The sequence below is a fragment of the Neodiprion fabricii genome, chromosome 3 (genome assembly GCF_021155785.1).
Source record: "Neodiprion fabricii isolate iyNeoFabr1 chromosome 3, iyNeoFabr1.1, whole genome shotgun sequence".
Taxonomy (NCBI): Eukaryota; Metazoa; Arthropoda; class Insecta; order Hymenoptera; family Diprionidae; genus Neodiprion; species Neodiprion fabricii.
This window is the reverse complement of record NC_060241.1, coordinates 20,667,452-20,688,463: the sequence shown is the minus strand read 5'-3', so window position 1 is coordinate 20,688,463 and position 21,012 is coordinate 20,667,452. Positions and strand designations below refer to the sequence as shown.

The following is a 21,012-nucleotide window of genomic DNA, read 5'->3' as shown; positions in this document are numbered from 1 at the left end:
TGCGGCGCAGAGTGAGCTGAAACACTGAAAGGCCGGGACGTAATTTAAGCTTCATCGGATTTCGTTGAAAATTGGTATTTGGGGAGTGCATCGGTAAAAAACCCGGATTTGTGTAAAATCGGATGAAATTTATTTGCAGAGAAACAGGAGTCATTTCAGGTTGTTTCATTCCATTATTTCCAATTCTCTTATAATGTCTGCCGACATCAAAGACTCAGCAGTCCATGAAATTAATGGCGATTTCGTTTGGGACACACTGATGGAATTGAGTGTGCATCTCATCTCTTTTCACGCCATTTTGGAACTCGGGGTATTAAAACCGTAATTGCTATAGCTTAAGCCAGTATGATGATCAATCGCCAACTCTAATCTGTTAATCAGAACGCTGTAATTGTCAAAAGAACGCACGACTGGGCTTCATTGAAGTTTTCTCATTTGCTCTGACACTTAAACTGTAAAAGTGAAAAAGATTACGTCAGGAGTCTAAAGTATACTCGATTTTGATAAATATGGTCCATGGCCATCCGCGATATCCGTTTCATCGTCTATGCTACATTTTATTCTAGTAATCCCAATCCCACACAAAGTTGGTTAATTCTAAAACTTGTTCAGACTCTTTCGCGAAAATCAGAAATGAATATTCTAGTACGACAAGGACGTTAAAAAGAAAGGGAACAAGTGGTACTTGAGGAACGATCTGATGTGAGTTCTGAGCTTGACAACGATCCAAGTCTGAATCAGGAATTATCTGAGTGCAGGGTAGAATATCTGACGGGTATAAGAAAGTAAAAAAAGGACAACGCGATAGCATCGAGCACCTGAGGGGAGAGCACTTGAGATTTCTCGAGACAAAACGATGTATCAAATGATAATGAACGAATGTAAAATGATAGTAACAAAGACAATGGCGATGCTGCAGAACGCTGACAAAAATTACTGATTCGAATCTCTTTTCGTCAATCACGGATATTTTGTAATTCCATCTAGTAAGTGTTGTACGTTTTCGGTTAGTGAACGAAGCTGAGGAGACGATGGAGGGTAAACCACGTTAAACGGAGTACCGTGCAGAAATTTTATATAGAGGACCTTGCACTTAATCTGTGTGTTTGTCACGCATGTCACGCACTCCGAATTCTCCCTCACGCCTACGCAATTCCCCTTGAAAGTTCAAGATCCTCAAGACCACTGGCAAGTTTTCACCCCCCATAGGAGCACCCTCGCCAGCAGCTTAGGGCTTTCAAGTGATGCATGGTGATAGATTGTTCCGGAACAGTAGAATATTCAAACGTTTCAGACCGCTCGTTCTCAAACCTAACGCTAGTAATCGATAGTTCCAGAACGAAGTCAATACGAGAAAATCCCCGCATTACACGCTTAGAGAAGTATTGGAAGCATTGAAGGTATGATGCCGGAACGCCGTCTTTATCACTTCGAAGCAATTGCGAGAAAAAACCTGTACCTATACCTAGTTATACCGCGTACTGATTCATGATCTTCTTACACCAAAATTTACATGACCTTAGGTAAGGACCATACCGCTTCGCCATGAACTGAGGTCCATTTCACCAGTTACCAAGTAAATTGATCAACGCCCTCTTGTACTTGACCCTAATGATCTCATTATTCTGGCTAGTATGACTCGGTCATAAACACCCGCTCACCCGGAAACTGTGACAGTAGGTCGAGTAACAATTTTGCAGTATCAAGTATCATATATCCCCTCGTTTCCTACCTGCCAGTGACGCTGGAAGATTCACTCTAGGGAGTCTCAACCCATGCATGTACGCCAGCCGTGCATTATTATATACGCGGGGGTTCGAGCCACTGAACCAGGAAAGGGTGAGAATGCCTGTATACAACCTTGCGCACCCTTGAGTGATCTTAAAGGCCACATGGGAGAATGGCAGAGCGTGAGGTAAGACTCGGAGGTCATTTCTTACGGATTGAAAATGTAAGTGTCGGCCGTGAAAAATGGTTTCCTGGGATTTCGTTTTCACCCAAGCCTCCGGGGGATACTTGTACCAATTTTTTTCCTCGGGTTGTGCTCCCATGAAAGCACTATTCGTTGCACGGTGTAGAATCTCTGCCGAATGGATATTAAAACTGGAGCGATTAAACGCGGCAATTGCTACGATTAGCAGCACTCGAGTCGTCGTCACGTGTCAGCCATTAGCAGACCGTAAGAATTCTTTCGTACTGCACATATCAGCTCCGTACTACACAATGCAGGATTCTTTCGTTACTTCAAAGGAATAAGTGAGATACGCTGCGGAAAAAACATATTATCAGATTAAAATATATGAATACCGTGGAGCAGTTACTCTGCCATTTTACGGACCCGATGAGTCGGCTTCGTAATTGGGTCGTAGTATAAACCCTGACTTATCGCGCTCATCCTCTTCTTAAAAGGATTCGCGAGCTGGAAAAGGGTGGCTGAAAAGACACAGGTCTCGATTTAGGGAAGGTGTTAAATTGAGGAGCGAAAGTACATTAGTGCGACCAAAGGAAGCACTCGAGCCTGCTCAGCCTTCACCGAAATAAAACGAGCGTGAACGTGAACCAAGAGCAGAGTATAAGACTGTGCCAGTATAAGCCAGTGTAGGATGTTGAGCAGTAAAAATTATAACTACATCATATCGTTCTCGCGATGATCTAAAGGAATTCTACGTACGGAATACGGGATATAAGGATTAGGCGCCACTATACGAATATCTGTAGCAAGCGGCGTTGAACGTAATTACGTCATGAGGGCAACGGAGAGAAAATTGCAGTTGACAAGTTTCACGGAGATGCTGCTGCAAGGAATATGAAGGACCGTGACTTCGCGATCATAGGTATATGCATCACTGTACGTAGCAACTCGGTAAATTTGCCGGTATGTTGTTGAATTATTCAATAAATTCAGTGCTCCGAAGGCATCCACCTGCTACCACCACCCTAGTTGGCTGGTTCGAACTTTGGGAAAATTCTACGCCTCGGTTATAACTTGAAAATATTTTCATCAGATTTTCCGATCCTGCTTGGTATATTCTATAAATAAATAATGAATCTAGAAGCAATTTGATACCAAGTTCTACATGACTCGTTAACGAAGAAGCCTCTGCATATAGATTTCACGAAACACAATGTATGATATACTGTGATACAACGTATTTAGGAGTAACAAGTCATCCTGTTTTTCCTCTCAAATCGTATACAGTTATTTAAAGTCACTTCTTTACCGAGTCCACACTGTAGCTACCACTGTTGAAAACATCATCCTGCAATTGGATGAAACGGTAGACATTGCAGTATTCCGTGTATCAAACATCCTCCTTTCTTTTCCGCCAAGTTGATTCACCATCCATAGAAATCTAGGATGCACCGTCATCAGAGATTCGTAATATAATTAAAATTGAGACGAAGGTCTTTGCATTGTGCGGTTGCGCGCTTCGGTGGAGAATCTCTTAGCGGGTGTGTATATTATACAACGGACATAATAAGGGTGAAGTGGCGACGACGCAAACCTGCGGTATAACCCCCAGCTGGTACCGTACTGGATCAGGATTGCCCGTTAATTAGTTTACCGACTACAGACCGCGTTCCATTCTCAAGGGAACCCTTCGCGATCTACAGTATTGTGCGGCTACCAGGAAGTATAGAGGAAACTGGTCCGACCTCCATCCTCTGCAGTCACTTTGGTCTTGTTCGCACCCACTTTTGCGTACCATGATCTTTTCTCCGAGGGTCCGCTTTCCTTCGACCGTTCACTGACCGCACCTTGACTTCGCTAATCATAACAATCACGAGATAACATTGGTAGGTCTCGACTAGCAGGCGGGTCGACAGCAAGGAAGCCTCAGACGATGTTCAACCAACATGATTATTTTCACGACGATATCGTTGTTGTAGTCAGTTTGTTATCACAATGGTACAAAAAATGATTCACAAGGAAGCTCGAAGAAGAAAATATTCATCGTCTATCGCCATGCGAAAGGAGTTAGATAGTACCGGAATCGAATTTGTATTTAATTATTCAAATTTGGTTCGAGTGTTGGATGGTTGCAGAAATAGTGACACTCTTTTGAGCGACTGATTTAAACCTGTACAAAAATGTTTCAACACGATGAAAACTGGTACGAGTACCTGTGCAATGGCTGGAAAAGGCACAATTCCGCTGACGGGCATTGAGGAAGTTGCTCTTCCAACGTAACACAATCACGAAAATGTTGCATTGCGCTAGAGCGGACTTTCCGTTAAACAGTTTGACACGGCAAGAAGCGATTGGGCATTATATCCTCCGAACAATGACTGCCAGACTCCATTGTTCTTCATCATTTAATATCGACATAATGGATCGATTGATAGAAGTAGACACACAGACCACGTTGTTCAAGCCTGAACTCTGCCATACCGTTCTAATCCTATTTACGATATCACAAAATCTCTGATCTTTATCATCACCCCATTGGATGCATTGTCCGTCGATAGCTACGACGAATTAGAAAGGATCTTGTTACAGAAACAAAATGAACAAAGGTAGCTCAGAGTCCGTCAATATCCGTTAGTCGTAGAGCATTACTTGTAGGCGCGAAAATCTGTTCTTCTTATGCAAATCGTCTCTCAAAAGAGCTTTCGCACCGTCTATAACACGTCATGACTGCAACGAAGAATCGATCAAACATCGGCGACTGAATCTCACACGATCTTTCTAATTTACAGAATGTGGTTATACATCATTAATGAAAATCCAATCATGGTTGCTGGTGATTTTTCAGTCTTCAGAAACGCCGGTACCGTGACGAGAGGAGCTTCGCAAAGCTTTGCACTATCGACGGTGTAATGCGGCGACTGCTTTTCGTGCACGCTGTAGACGCCTCTACCTACCACCCACGGTAGGAAAGGATTACACCGGGATGAACGTTTAATCCTTTAGGATCTGGTTGCGCGTGGGAGTTGGCCCTGCAGGCGTTTAGCGGTGGGTGGAATCGGGTATTGATTGAATGCGGAAAAAGGGCGCTACGGAGTCCAGACGGGAACGCCCGGTTACAAATGACTGTTCCTCATTGTCATCCACAAATCGGGTGGAAAAGTCCTCGCACACCGGAAGAGATACCGGCCTAGCTGTATGTGACCTTTCGAGGTATGCAAAGATCCAACACTTTCACCGTTTATCATCTTCGCCAGATTTCTGCCGGAGTTTTCGCGTTGCTTTAGTTCAAATGATATTCAAAATCTTTTTGTACACCAAGCTTTGACTGAATATAACACGGATTTGAACTTTCTTTTATGTAACGTTGTAATGGTGCAAATCGTTCATCACGAATTCTTCATTTTATAACAACACAAACATAGCAAAACTGGTAAAATAATTTTTGATTCAAAACAAATCTTTCCAAGATTCTGAAAAATTGATAAATTGTGTTTATAACATATTTGAAACGCATTAACGAGGATTTGTTCCGTTTTGATTAAATAAAATCAAAGATTTTTATCTTAATTAGATTCGAGGGCTTTTAAACTGCAAAATCGATAGATTAAACCACTTTCGATCGAACATCACTTGTTCATAATTTTTTTGACATGTATTTTGCTATAATGGAATTTGAATTTGAAAGCAAGTGAAATCTTGATTTTCCGAAAAATTTGACTAATCTACTCTTGATCGACTCGTCAATTGGTATCTTGATGAAAACATTGTATTGGTATACGTAAAAATCAGTCCAGCACAGCGTCGTGCCTCGTGCCGAAATATGAAAGATTTATTATCGGGTCTGTCAGATTCATCAAACTTCGGAAATACATAAGGGTCGTTTTTAACCACCGAGCCTTTCACGAATGCATTTCTAAATCCGGTGGCACGTTGCTGTATTCAAATTGGTAATAAACGGTAGTGGCTGCTGCACAGCCCATTCGGTACGCCATTTGAGTAAATCTATACGGATGGATATAACCAACACTGGATGGAAGTAGGTACCTACTTTTCCTAGGTCGCCTCCAGGCTTCCATTTGCAGTTCGAATGAATTTTAAGCAGTAAAACTTTTCCTGCCGCCTTGCATAATCGTTCGAGAATATTAAATGGACGTAGGCAAAAGTCACGTCATTTTCGTTATTGAAACCGAATAGAACGGCGGGTAACCAGCTAGGTAACAAAGTGAACGTGTTAGCACTTCAAGTGGGACACAAGGAACCGCAAGCTCGATCTAATCGATCGTGATAAAATATTTTTCGATCCCAACAAACGACTTCAATTCCTTAGATAGATGCACCGCCATTTTTTACTTTGTGAATTTGACCTCAGATTAAATTAGCCGTTCCGAAAACAGTTCGATCAGAGATTGATAGATTTTTGAGTGCAAAAAGTAATTCATCATCGACGTTTAATTCATAATTAATGCGGTGTGTGTCATTATTGTATAATTGGGATATGGTGGATAAGTACATGTACGCGGACAGCTGAGGTTGTAATTTGGACCTAATTACGCCGGAGCAATAGGGTACGGGCTGGCCGAAGTTTCGCCATGAGTTTCTAATGGAAATAGATGCGTACAACAGAGAGCTCGTTTGCTAAGTGGCTTTCAGGTCATCCTCGTATGTTTTGGAACGGGATATTTACAGGATATTTCGAAGTGGTATCCTGAAAATATTCTCCTATACAAACTATTACTTCACGAACACCTTCTCTTAACATAGAAAAAATTATTGAGTATCTGGGCAACGGATGAAAAATATTCTCCCGTTTAATTCATACATTTTCTTATACGATTAAAATGCTCCTTTGCACTTGTCCGTTGTTCGAAAGCGATCTGTGAGATTATGCCTATGGAAAATTCGAAAAATATCTGTAGGAATTCAGAATGAAATTCACCTGCAAAACATATTATGTCACCTTCGACTGATTGCAAAACGTATCAAACCCTACGAATCAAAGTTTTGTTAAATTATTCAACCATATCGTTTCATGAATAAATAGTGGGATAACTATTGAGGAAAAAAAATCACTTAAATTCTGAGCTTACATCCTGAACGAAATGACATTCACGAACTTAACCCACCGATGTTTGTACAGGAGTTTAAACTATTCGTGAACTGTTTAAAACTAGCTGGTGTCCAGAAAGAACTTAACGAACCATTAAAATTCAGGTACATATGTGTATTTAGCGTAGCTACGTTTCTTTCGAATCGTAGCAAACATCTTCATATTCAAAAATAGCGCAGCCGTTACTTCAAGACTCGTCGTGATTAGTAGGGAGGCTTACCCCGGTTTAATTTGAAAATTATCAGACCCTCGAGCTTCTAGCTTAACGAATCCATTGCGGTTTCTTTACAGCGAAGTACAAGCGTGAGCTTATTGTGCGGCAGTGCAGCGTTTAAATTCGTGTATAAAAATGAGCAATTTTACAGCACGCGCGTCGTGACTGTAAACCAAGAGTACGTCGGTGGTATAGACTCAGTCGTAAACGCACTCCGAGCTCTATTTCAGTTTCACATGACGGATTTACGAGGGTAAATGTACCCCGTGAACGGTGCCGGCGGTCGTGCAAATCGCGGTGCACAGGCTGGGGATTGGAGCGTTTCGCGTTTTCGCGTTTTCGCGTTTTCACATATTTCGCATCCCTCGATGTGAACGCAAATTTGTGTACGTCCTCCTCGTCACGTAGCAATATGCTGTAATGGAGACGGATGGCACTCTAAATAAGCCTTCCGAAACATTTCCGATCGTGCCGAATCTGTCCAACCGATCCGGATAAAGTTGCGGTGAAAATATCGTTTCTCTTCCGGCTATAAATCACTCGACAATAAACCGATGTCGGAATCTAATTAATTGATTTTCCCTACAGGTCACGCGGTTCTTGAACAACGTTGAGAGCTCTCCATTGAAAATGGCCCCGCCGTTGTTGTGTGCGAGTACAAGTCAGAGAACACGAATTGAGTAAAAGTTCGAAAAGCACTTTCAAAGAAGTTTACCAAGAACAACGATAAAGGAAAAGAAAATTAATTTTCATTCGTCAAAGTGTTCGCTTGCTCACCTCGATTACCTGGGGGATGATCGAATTTGAGAAATGCAGAATTATCAAATATTTATAGCATCTTTCGTGCAGGTGAGAAAAACAACCCCCGAATTTTCGTTTATTCGAATAGTTTTCAATTCACAAATAAAGTGACTCACGCTCCTTGATAGCCAAAAAATAAGACTAAAAAGCAGAAAGTTTTTCAACAATTCCCAAAAAAAAAAAAAACCAGAAAGTGAACTTGTCAGAGTTTCCACTCGGAATAAAAAAAAGAAGGTGAAAGCGTACCGAAATAGTGTCACTCTGTTTGAAGAGAGATGAAGGGAAAAAAAATGTTTGAGAAGTAGATGATCACAGAAGTCGGATCCTTAACAAGAAAGAAACTATATAAAATCTGTGAAAAACAAAGAGCTGCGAGGAAAGGAATACGAGAAAGTGGAGGGTGAGTCTTGGCCTCGTGGAGAGAGGGGTGGTTCGAATTTTTGGTGACTCACCAAACCCTGGCTGAGCTCTCCCTTTTCTTCCCCTGTTTCCTTCTTGCTTCCCCTATCCCGAGGCTCCCCGAACCTATTGCGATAAGTCGTACAGGACGGCGAGTCCAGAACTCCGGAACCTAGTCGATGCACTTCTTATTCTCCATCAATAACAATTACAATCGGGAGAATTTGTACCCGCCTGGAACAATAATAGCCGAGTACATCACGTGTGGCGGGATGCTTGTATCCGATCGGAGGAAAACTTCAAAAACGGATTAAATTTCGGCTGATTCAATTCCATCCGATTTCCAATAACGTTGAAACTCTCGATAGGCGGGTAAAATACACGTTTTCATCGTTCGTTCGTCCCCCTTCATCCATACTGCTATACGCTATAATTAATAACTTTAAATCGACAAGGGTCATTTCGATTTAGAAAATTTTTCAGGACTTACCACTTGACTGAAGTCGTACTCTTACAAGGTCAAAATCCAGCCTGACGAAGCTTTCGCTTTTAATCAATCCGATTCTGCAAAAGCATTCGAACGAATCTCGACATCCATCAGAGTATAAAATTAACCAGAATGAACTGAAATCGTTCAGTTTTCGAGGATGTAGGGGATTAACACCACAGTACAGCCAGGTTAAAAATGTGAATGATCCCGACTATTTTTTCAGATCTTTTTATTAAACTACTCAATTATTTATAAATATTTGCAGTGATTTTTAAACTGTATTCTCTATTCCAAACGTTTCAAAATCGGGCCAATCAAGGATGGACTTTTTCAATTTTTTTGGTCAACCAAAATATTGTAGGTACGAACGTTCTGAAAATTCCAAATAATTCTCAAAACTTCTATTTTACGCTTGGAAAATTTCTAGACCGGTTCCCTTAATGTGGGACGATATCTTACTCTTTTTTTTGGTACGTTGAACTTTTTTTTGTTATCAACTTCATAATTAAACCGATCTAGAAATGTTCTAAGTGAAAAACAGAACTTACGAGAATTTTATTAAAATTCTCAGACCGTTTAAACAACGTTTTAGTTGATAAAACCAACTAAAAGCGTTAAAAAAAAAAAAATTGGATAAAATAAATCAGCACGTCAAGGACTCGGTCTTGAAACGTTTGCAAAAGAAGATACAGTTTCTACAAGTTTTTCAAAATTTTGAAATACATCCTTTTCAAGAACACTCGCAATATTTATAAATAATCAACCAATTGCACAAAAAAATCTGAAAAATTTCAGCGTACTGTTGAAGAGTTAAAAAAATTGCAGAAAAAATTTTGAACACAACGAAAAATGGCGAGGGTCGCGCGTTGGTTGGATTCGCATGGAATTCACCATATGCACTGGGTCAAAAGAATCGGAGTGTCCGTTGTTCTTAACTATTCGTGAAATGCGCGGTGAATCCCGGTGAGAGTAACGGTTAAAGTGGGTAGAACAAATCCAGCTCGGATCTGCACGCAATTTGTCGCCGTCCATGAGCCTCTGTCGCGTTTCGTACAGTACCATCAGTCTTCGGCCCCCATCGATCATCCCCCATATCTCGCACTATCCGAATTTCCATTCTATTCTGTACGTCTTACGTATTTCCCTACTCCTGTTAGACTGGCACTTCGTTTTGTTCGCTGCATAGATCGCGTTAAGGGGTCTTTGTGTAGAATAAAAAAAAAAAACGTGAAAGTACCGATGTGATTTTTAAAACTTTGCGGTATTGATTACAACTAAGAAATACAAGGCTTCACACGAAGCAACGATTTGTTTTGTTGAAAGGGAGTTTTATTCACATCGATGTTTGCGAGAAACGAATTTATTCCGTATTCCGATATTCCGTATTCCGATATTCCGTCTTCAACGAATCTGGCTGTAAAAAGCTTTTAGCACGGTTGTAGATTTATTTTATTTTTAATCGAGTTCGAAATCGCAAAAACCGCATTTCTAACCTTTAGCAAAATCTAGCTTCGTGTTTCAGTTCCATAAAAAGCGCAACGAATAGTTGAAAAAACTGAAGAACACGAAACAAATATAATAACTATGTAAGAACTGTATCGTCAGTACTCCTTTAAAGCACCCAAAAGTTACAGCGACACATCCTCTTAGCATTTTTTTAACGCTATTATCGAGATACATTTGGAGTTCGATTTGATATCTCTGGAACGTTTACGTTTCGTAAAATAATGGTGAAAATAGGTTGAAGTTGCAGCGTCAAACTTGGCCGACGATAAATGAAAATGAAATTAAAAAGTATAGACTCGCTCGAGCTTACAATTAGATCAGTTTGAGTTCCAATTTCGTGAAAATCTAGCAAGAAGCATTCGGTAAAATCTGAGACGATTCTTGACTCTGGTTCTGTACAGTATAACTATAATTTATTAGTCTACGATGTAAAATGTATAATCAAAAGAAGTAAGTAGTCCTAGGTTCTGTTTACCGTTGCACGCAGTTATATGGTAAGTAGAACAGTTTAAATTTGAAATGCTTTGATTGCTCGGTTCAGCCAGATTGCTGCGGACTGACACTTCCGCCTCAACCTTTAGCATAAGCAAAACTCAAATCTCGGGGTGTCGACGAAGCAGGACCACGCGTCTCGGTTTGCTAAAACACAGAATTCATTGAACCTGGGGCCTGAAATAGGCTGCACTGGTCTGCATCGTGCTTTTACATGTTACACCCACGCCCCAAGGAAACCGATGGAACCTAATTAGCAAGTACACAGCTTACATCGCGTATACGCGCTTTTAATTCTTTGATGAACAAATCTGTTTCCGATCATTTTTCACACTTTTGATTCAAACTACAAGAATTTGGTTTCGTGTTCATTAGACTGTACAAAAAGAATCATTTAACTTTTTGTCAAAATTCAAGTCGAAAATATTGTTCGAAATGACGGAAAAACAAATATGCTGTGCAAGTTTCAGCTTTTAATATTAATATTTAGAGGTGCTTCGTCGCGATTTTCTAAGGACCGCAAGGTCCTTTGTTGACCTTTGATATTAAATAACTTTTGAAAGAGTAGATTTATCGTAAAATTATACAAACCTTTTTTGTAGAGCGTTCAATTCCATATAAAAATACGTTTTGGTCTTAATCGGTACGCTAATGCGTTGACGAGTTATAAAATTTCAGAGTTTGAAAAACAATTATCCCGTGATATTTAAATGGTGAATAGAAAATCCGGATGACGCACTTCCAAGTATTAATATTAAGAGCTGAAACATGGTCAGCATTTTTTTCGTAATTTCGAACAATATTTTCGACTTGAATTGCGAAAAAACAAATCATCGATTTTTTTATACAGCCTAATGCTTATATTTTCGTAATCGAGTGTTTATTAAAGATATTATAACTCATTGTGTGAAATATTATCGTTTACGGTTATAATTGCAATGGAAAGAAAAAATAACTCGATTCGAATGATTATTCCAATTGATGTGATTCGATTAATTCAAATCAGGCTTAGATAATTAAATCGATAGTGAACTCGATATGACAGAGGGACTTCAATTTCAATCAGCTGAATATTGCGTTTCATAAAAAACAGGCCACCCTTCAGATGCTGAAAAAGTTTTGGAACGTACCAAATTATTGGGTTTTAATTACGTAAAAGGCTTTGCCGATTTGCTTATCAAAGTGAGTGAGAAATTTATGCGATTAACCAAGTGTCTGAAAAAATCACTGAAAAAACCCGTGTCTCCTAGTCTATTGAAAATTAATTCTTCCAAATAAACGCAGTTATGTATTTGAGTCGAGTAATCGTCGTAATGAATTTTTTCAACGCGATTATACAGTTTCAAACCATGCAACATTGTTTCATAATTTTTTTTTTCTCACGGCTTTTCGACTAAACTTTGCGTCTGATGTTTGCTGATGAAATTAGTTGTAATTCACGGTAAAATTCGCCCAGTTATTGACAGTTATAAATAGCTGTCACCAAAGGGGGAGAATTTTATCACGTGTCACGTGTTCCATGCGTGTAATTAATCCAACGTATTTGGAAGGAAAGCTTACGCCGTGTCCGTGTTATACGTGTGGCGAAAAATCAATTATATATCACAGGCGTGGGTGCACTGGAAACTTGGCAACTACTTAGGCTGTGGTTTTGCGGTGCGAAGGGCGAAGATAGTCGAGGAAAGGGTGTATTAGTGCTATTGTGCACCGATATCAAATACACTTATCTACTATACAAGCAACCAGAAATGCAATCAACTCTATTTTCCGATATGGACGCTCGATTCACGTTCTCCGCTTCTACCGACTTGATTGAATTAGGACGGTTCGCTTTTCATCGCTATTCGTGTTACATATTGTGTATAAATTCATGTGTGCAGGGTGGTTGTATAGCAAGACTTTGGAATATTGGGATTCGATAATTTTAATAGCAATAAACAAAGAGGCTGGAAGTTTGAAAAATGTTTAAGTTGACTTACACACTGAGAAAAATTTCATTTGTTACAGTAACTAAAAAAGAATAGTAACGGTTACTAGACTTTCTCGTAACAGCTAGAAAACTAATTTTCATTTTGTATCAAGAACTGTATTTTTCGATTGTGGTAAAAAAACGAAAATAGTTAGGGACTGAGCGGTAACCGGATCTAAAAATTTCTATCAGTGTAGCGAGAGAGAATTCACACTACGCAAAACTGCAACAATCGATTTTACATTGGATTCGTGATAGGTGATATTCTGGTGAAAAAATTGAACAAATTTCTTCCAGTTGAACGTGAAAATCTCAGCTAGGCCAAATTCATCTCCGAAGTTGAAGTGGTAAAAAATATTGGTGAGCGGTCAGTAATTACGTTACGTGAAACTTCATCGTCAACGAGATCAAGAATTCTAATCCTTCGTTGTTTCACATTTCACAGATTGGCGAAAATTTGTGAACAATTTCATAAGATTTCAAACGGCAAACACTTTCAGAAGTACAGCTGACCGAAACAAGTTCTGCGAACTTGAATTCAAGTAATTTGAGAATCGGAACGGTTAGTGTGCCTGCAATTGAAATTATTTTCAATTTGAAATGAAATTTGTGATTAAAATTATGTAACGCGGATATTCCACACTAAATTTTGGTATCCGTCAATCGAATCAAATATTCTACGTGCCAGAACGCAATTCCGCTGGGTTTCAGTTTACCCACAAATATCTATACCCGAAATAGCTGTTGATATTTATCAATTATTTGTATTTTCATCAACGCCAGGTGTTGCTGCGTGTGCGTACACGATCTGCACGTGTATAGTTTACAGTGTCAGAGATCGATGCGTCCGCATAATTCTGAACCTGGACTCCAGCGAAGCTTACGATTAGATCTGCCCTCGAATAAACGTTTGTCAGTAGCTACCCCATTTTTACGTTCATACTTGTCAAAAACATTGAACCAAACCAACGGATGAGAAAGAGAAAAACAGTCCGGCTACACGATGAACAAAGTTTTATGTTTTCGTTGATAGCAGTATTCTCTTTTTTTAATTCCCAAAAATTCAAGGCTGTAACGTGAGCACGTATATTCAAATTGATAGAAAATAATGTCGAAGTGACGAACCTTGTTTCGAAGTTTTGCGGAAACAGTGTTTCTCTGCAACGATCTCTCCTGCGGTAGCAACAATTCACCTGCAGGATATCCGTCTGACGATTTGATACCGAACTGCAACAAGACAGAAATTTGCTTGTTAATATAATTCGGAGAATTCACTAATGAGATGGGATTACATCGCTAACAGACTGGTCGACATCACGAGGTATAAAAATTGTACGAGAATAGACGATTTTCGCAATTAATTACGTTGTAATTACAAACTACGTTTACAAATTACAAATGAAACTGGTATTGGAATTTTGCAAATACTGATCAATTCTACTAAGAATTCAAATATTAATTACATTCCCGATTTTTAGTTAGATTTGTTCTAATTACACTTGAAATTTGTGACTGTTATTGTTCTAATTACATTTTTCATATTTAATTGTAACCGTTCCGATTTCACTTGTGATTTGCGATTAAAAACGCTGTGATTATTACATTGTAACACTGACATTTGAAATACTCATTATACTTCTGATTTGTTACATAGAAATTTCAAATGCAAATTAATGCAATTGTAATATGTTATTACAATATTTCTAACAATGAACTGCAAGTCTAATCGGTATATCTTGTCTTTTACTTACAAATGGCAATTGTAATTAGTTACATTCTCCAATCAAACATTACAATCGTACACGGACAGACTATTGGTACCAATTTCTTTGCTCCGTTGCGTATTCAACATTACAATGAGATGTACGAATTCAGAGATAATCGAGGTACTGTAACAGTTATTGCGATAACGTGCAACAGTCGTGAATTATGATCATCTTGGCGAAAAAAAGTCTCGAAACGGTTTTATTTACCGTTGGAAAATTAGGAGTGTAAAAAAGTGATAAGGATAAACATAAAGTTTTCCAAAAATAATTCCGAGAGTAAGTATTTTGAATAACATAAATTGTAAGAAATGTGTGAATCTTCGATATTGTCAGTACGAATGCGTGTTGAAATGAAAGGCACTCACGCTTTCTGCAACTGGGATTGGAGAGAAATTCCGAAAAAATCTACCTCGATTATTCTTAAATTCGTATATTTTATTGTAATATATAGATAAGCAATAAAACAATCATTTGTACCAAAAGTTTTTCCTCGTAACTCGGGATTTCAACGTAATTAATTACAGAAAGTAATCAGTGGTGCTCGAAACTTGTGTATAAAAACTTAAAAATACGATCGTCAACCACTTTCGCTTGCCAAGGAACGGAAGCGCGGAGATAATTTCTCCCCTGACTGTCAACTCTCTTCACCGTGCGACCTGAGAGTGATGGCTGGTAATGACAAAAATTTTTCACAGCTTCTGCAACCGGGTTTTCCAAACCGTGAAATTGAAATCCCACCAAATTACAGGAGCTGTGGGTCAACATAAGTATAGGTGGATGTACAGTATACACAAGTAAATATTACGCATAGCGGCGGCGTTTTAACCGCACTCAAAGCATCTCAAACTTTTTCTCCCTTTGATATAACTTTTACTCGAATTAACCTTCTCTCCCCTCGTTCGCACTTCAAGGGGAAAATAAAGATAATTCAAAAGTGTCTAATTTTGAAAATACAGCATTTCGAAAAGAAGTTTAAATCAGTCCATGTTTCAAATACAATTATGATACAATAACTCGTTCTAAATCTACCGCGTCTAATACCGTCGAATGTATTTGTCGTCTTCTATCTTTATTTAAATTGTATTGAATTTCCTTCATCTTAAAATCGTCTATTATTTCTTCAAATCTATCATCTGGAGTATGTAATAATGGCACATTTTACTACTTCCCTCCTCGTCAACGAAATGGACTTTTTGAAATATATAAAAACCCGTCGAATTAAGGTTGTGTTAAAATTCATAAATGTCTGTCGAATTCAACATTCGAATTTGGAAATATAAGAATTATGAAACTTGTATCCCACTGATGGAGCAAGTAGCCTCGATTACGTAACTTACGCCCAATGACACGGTGCGTAAAATTGCGTCGTCTGAAAGTGCGCATGCGCCGAAGTAAGCCCAAGGGTGTAAAATCAAGCACTCCGGTTGTGCGCATGCGCAAACGACGTTTAACCGCGTACTGATCAAAATTGAGCCACTTTACATACGTTCCACAGAATTCGAAGATCGATCTTTCTGAGCAAGCGTTGGGGGAAGAAGAGCTTCAAATGTCTACAACCAAAAGAAGCATTTCACACGAATATCTTATTTATTCTTTGTGACCAGCTTCGCCAATATTCAGTTTGATATTCACATGCTTGGAAGAAAAGCACTTCAGAAAGAATAAATTCTTCGGTTAGAACATCGCGTCGCAGCGACAACGTCAGTCTCACATTCTGTATCAAATAGCGTATACCATCTCGAAAACAGTTACGGTTGAGTGCCTGCCAATATATGAGGTTGAAAGTTCGGTTCGGGAACATTCTCACTGACACCTATAGATGTGAACACCGTACCTATAAATGCGCGTGTCGACGAGCTTATGACTTGTTCAACGATATTAATAACAATAAAAATAACGAGAACTGCCAATAGCTTGCGAACTAGAGGGACGAATGATAGGGGAAGTTGGAAATAGAGGTTACGGAAGAAAACTAAGGGAGACTCGGAGTCTAAATGGCTTATTAATACCTGATCTAGTCGTGGATCGTGTCATGTTGTCAAGTTTGCGACGTTCTGTTCACATTTTCCTCTCCTACATCCAGACGTGTTTGGGGTGTCGTTGAGGGGTTGGCAAAGTTCCAATGGAAGTTTCACTGAGTCACGAAAAGTACCGAGCATTCGTCCACGACTAAAAGTGTTCCTGCATTTGCGTTATACATATTATGTACGTATATATGCATATGCATATAGCCATAATAACAATATCCATACACGTCAAATTCACAGTTTGAGGATTTCGAATGAAAACCGTAAAGTATAATATTACACAACTGTGGAATTGCTACGAGAATCTTATTTCCAGAAATTTAATCTAATTATTTCTAGAAATCCATACTCGGCGTCTTTTTGTGCGCCAAAAAATAATTCGATATGTTTGTCTGCTGTTCCTCCAAAAGGTTTTGAACTTTACGATATTAAATAGATTTAATCTCGTGATTTACAGTTCTTTCTTTCTTTTTAACCAGCGACAAAATTGTAAATACGAAAGTTTATTATGGTACAAATATTAAGGTGAATTGCAAGAATCTTTTTCAACAGGAAACAGATACGTTGAAAAATAACTTCCCGTCTTCAATTAAAAACTTGCTATTGTGCCGATTTTTACAACCGGAAAAATTTATCGAAGGTCCAAGATTTGCAAACTGATAGAACCGAGGAGCCGGAATCTACGTAGTGCTAAATGTAGTGAACAAAGATTGTAACGGTGGATAGAAGAAGGGAAGGATCGTCATCGGACGATCGGTTTAAATGTTGTGAGAAAATTGACAGGCGGTTTCACCGTAATATCGAAGCCGAGACCTTTTGGGGACGGCACTTATAATTACATCGGCAATCGGAAATCGGAAACCGGAGGGAAATGAGAGGGGAAAGGGCGCCGATAAGGAAAACGGAAAGAGTGGATGGAAAGGTGGAGATACGAGAGACCAATTACAGAGAGGCATCGTTAACCCGATCCTACTTGTAATAGAGTTCAAATTTCACCAGCTCAGCGCTGCGGAAACTCGGTGATATTTTAGAAAAGCGTTTTTTTGTTTATTCCAAGCTGAGCTTCGCGCCGAATGGAGCTTTAAGGATGAATTTAGGCCTCGTCATCTGATACAAAAGTTAAGAGAATGAAAGACAAAAAAAAAAAAAACCGTTTCAATTACCAGCAATGTTATTTGCGCCAATCTGATGGTGCAAGTGCACATAACAACATACCTGGCATGTAATAAAAATTCTTTTAAGCGAATTCGAACAACGAAAACTGAGATATCAATGGTTCGATGGAAGATTTTACAGTCAGAACATTCAAAATTATTAAACTCTGATATTTTTTATCCGATTCAAATAGTTTTGAGTTTATTTTACTGCTGAGTAGTATTCGTAGAAATCTATTTTATCCACTCTTGAGACAACTGAATGCCCAAATGTTTTTCAAACAATCTCTAAAGATTTCTATGGTCAAAAAGAAAAAAAAAAGAAAAAATAACTCCAAAAATCTTAGAATCGGATGAAAAACACCAGAGAAATCATTTTGAACGTTCCAATGATAAAACTTTTTCATAAATTGCCGATATCTTAGTTCATGTTATTCCAATTAGCTCAGATTCAATTCTATCCACAGTAAGGATGTTTTTTTAATTCCTGTTCATTATCATGGGATGCAGGTAAGATTGATTAATATTTAGTAAACGATTTTTGTTTTTTTTTGTTTTTTTTTATTCTTTTAGATACCAACCCGTGTTTCAGACGGTGGAACCATTCCGCCTTAATCGCTGAGTACACATAATTTCCTTCAACCGAAAGATCCGACGCCCGCGTAAGACGCGTAAAAGCACCGGGAGCCACGCGATAATCGAAAACCAATAGTGTACGCTAGTGCGCATCAAATCACTCGACAAATTCTATTACCGAAACTGGCGTTGATTTGACGATGCAGCCACAGGCGCTGATTCGAGCACCCAATTCGCGTGATATTATCCAAATAACGACGTACGGGGTGTTCCGTGCCAATTAGACTGTCGTCCATAAACACTGACCATCCTGGATTTGACACTGAGCGAAATTTTCATTTCCGGTTACCGCTCAGTCCTTTGAACTATATTCATTTTTGACCACAATCGAAAAATACAGTTCTGGATAAATAATCAAAATATACCGAAATTGTCCTGAAATTTTTATATCGAAAAAAATTCCCTGACAATTCCCCTGTTTTCCAGCCGAGTGGCGAACCTGTCCGCCATTTTGCTTAGTTCCGTATCAGTTTTATATTCCGCGAAACGTGTCCACCTCTCTTTCGTAACGAGAAAATAATAACCGAGAGAATTTCCGCTACTTCGTGAGGTGGTTAATTATTTCACAAAATTAGGAAAACTCAAGATATGAGTCGGAGGATAAAGTGGATCACAGTTCGGGAGTTCGGGTCAATTCTTTGGGGCTGCTGTTCAACCTGGAATCAGCGATATTGAAAGAATGCGGTAATTGCGAAGCCTGGATTAAGGAATCGATTGCTGAAAGGCCGCTGCGAGCCGAGTAGCGTGCGACACCGTAATTACATTTCTAAAACGGCCGGAAATATCCCCGCACGCGAAAGGATCGTTGCCTCGCACGCGTATTGGTGAATTTCACCGTTTCCCGTAGTTCCCACTCACTCAGAGAGAGTGCCTGGCTCCTTGTTCCTCCCGAAGGGCGTATATAAGCAGTTGGTTCAAGCTAGACAAAAATTCACCCTTTGCGCTCGCGTTTTTACTGCGAAAAAAAATTAATAAATTTCTGCGACCGGATCAAAGAGCGAGTTTATCAATTACACCACCCGATTAGCGGTGGCCTTGATCAAGCCATCCAATTTACCGTAACCACCCAAAGTCCCCAGAATCAAGATGAAACAACGTTCTGAAAATTTGCAAGGAAAGTTGCTCATATGATAAGTTGTACATGCCAGTCGTCAGATTTTGTATACGCTTGCAGATTTTAAGACTGCAATATGTTAAAGATTTCGTAACATTTCACAATATTTCATAAAATTTTCAATAATGTCAGGAATCACATTTGATTTCAAATTTTTCAAAGATTTCAGACGATCTACCAAATTTCACAAGATTGTAAAGGGTTTGAAAATATTTCATAGGCTTTCGGGAATTTTTGTTTATTTCAAAGATTTCAGCGATTTCAGTGATCACGGATAGTTTCAAACGATATCAAATTAATATCAGAAATTTCACGGTGTTCAGAGATTACGGATGAGTTTACTCTAGGGGATTTCAAAAAATTATTCCAATAATTTCATAGAATTTCCGGGACTTCGCGTGATGTTATTCCAAAGATTTCAAAAACTTCGCGTGTTTTAATTGATTTCACAAAAAATTTCACGAGTGGTGTAGGTACACCAGATTTCGAGGATAGCCAGTAACTCGGTTTTCGAAGTATTCGCCAAGTTGTTTGATGAGGGACGGTTTGAGGGTGCCGGGATAAAATTTCACGCGATATCGACGAGTAAATATTTCGGCTTCATTAGGTTGTCGAGCTGAGTGAACGCGGTGAAACAAAATGAAAAGGGATTTTGATTTAATCCCACCAGACACACGCATGCACGACTCGAGTATATACTGATATGCATTGAGCGAGGGGAAAAACGTTGTCGAAAACCTTGAGAGTTTCTCCACCTCCAGGTCCAGCGTCATCCTCCCCAGGTCTGCTAAATCCGGAGCGATGCGAATCCCCCATTTTAGCTGTAACACCGTCAATACGTTTGGGGACGCAATTAGTTCTGCGGCTCTTCGGAGGTCTGACATTGGATTGAAAGCAAAGCCGAGTTGCGGAGGGACACGAGTTTCCTCCAGGACTGAAAATATGGATTATCGAATGACGAAAGGGGGAAGACTGGAAACCGACGCGCGGTGGATGGGATCGGAATTAAATTTTAGTATTTGCGACGAGGATGTCAACCCTCCAACCCCTTTGTACGAGAGCTCTGGATACGGAAAATTATGCCATAATGATAACCATACTCGTTATTTAACATCCGCGAATTGGCTTTCAGTATGTTTTGGGGAATAAGATCAAGTGTTTGAATTTAAAGAGCGATCGACGTTTCAGCAACCACGAATATCGGACGACACCGTCTAGCCTGAGTAAATTCATGCGACAACAAGCTCAGATTTCAATAATTTGACAAAAGGTTTCATAATTAGACCGAGCAAAGTACGTTAGTATCGGACGAAAAGCATCGGCATTTCATTATTTTAAACGTCCTAATTACGAAATTTTTTTCTTCAATTATTTGCATCTGAGCTTGTGTTATTCGATTCATATCTATTACGTGTTAGGGATGTT

General features: G+C 39.2%; 1 protein-coding gene across 1 annotated transcript in view; it reads right to left on the bottom strand.

The window, feature by feature from the left end:
• LOC124178916 (protein tincar) overlaps positions 1-21,012 on the bottom strand; it is a 118,357-nt gene that overhangs the window by 51,168 nt on the left and 46,177 nt on the right. The window contains exon 2 of the mRNA XM_046562716.1: positions 14,016-14,117. The gene's annotated coding sequence lies outside the window, so the exon portion shown is untranslated. The remainder of the gene's footprint in view (positions 1-14,015; positions 14,118-21,012) is intronic.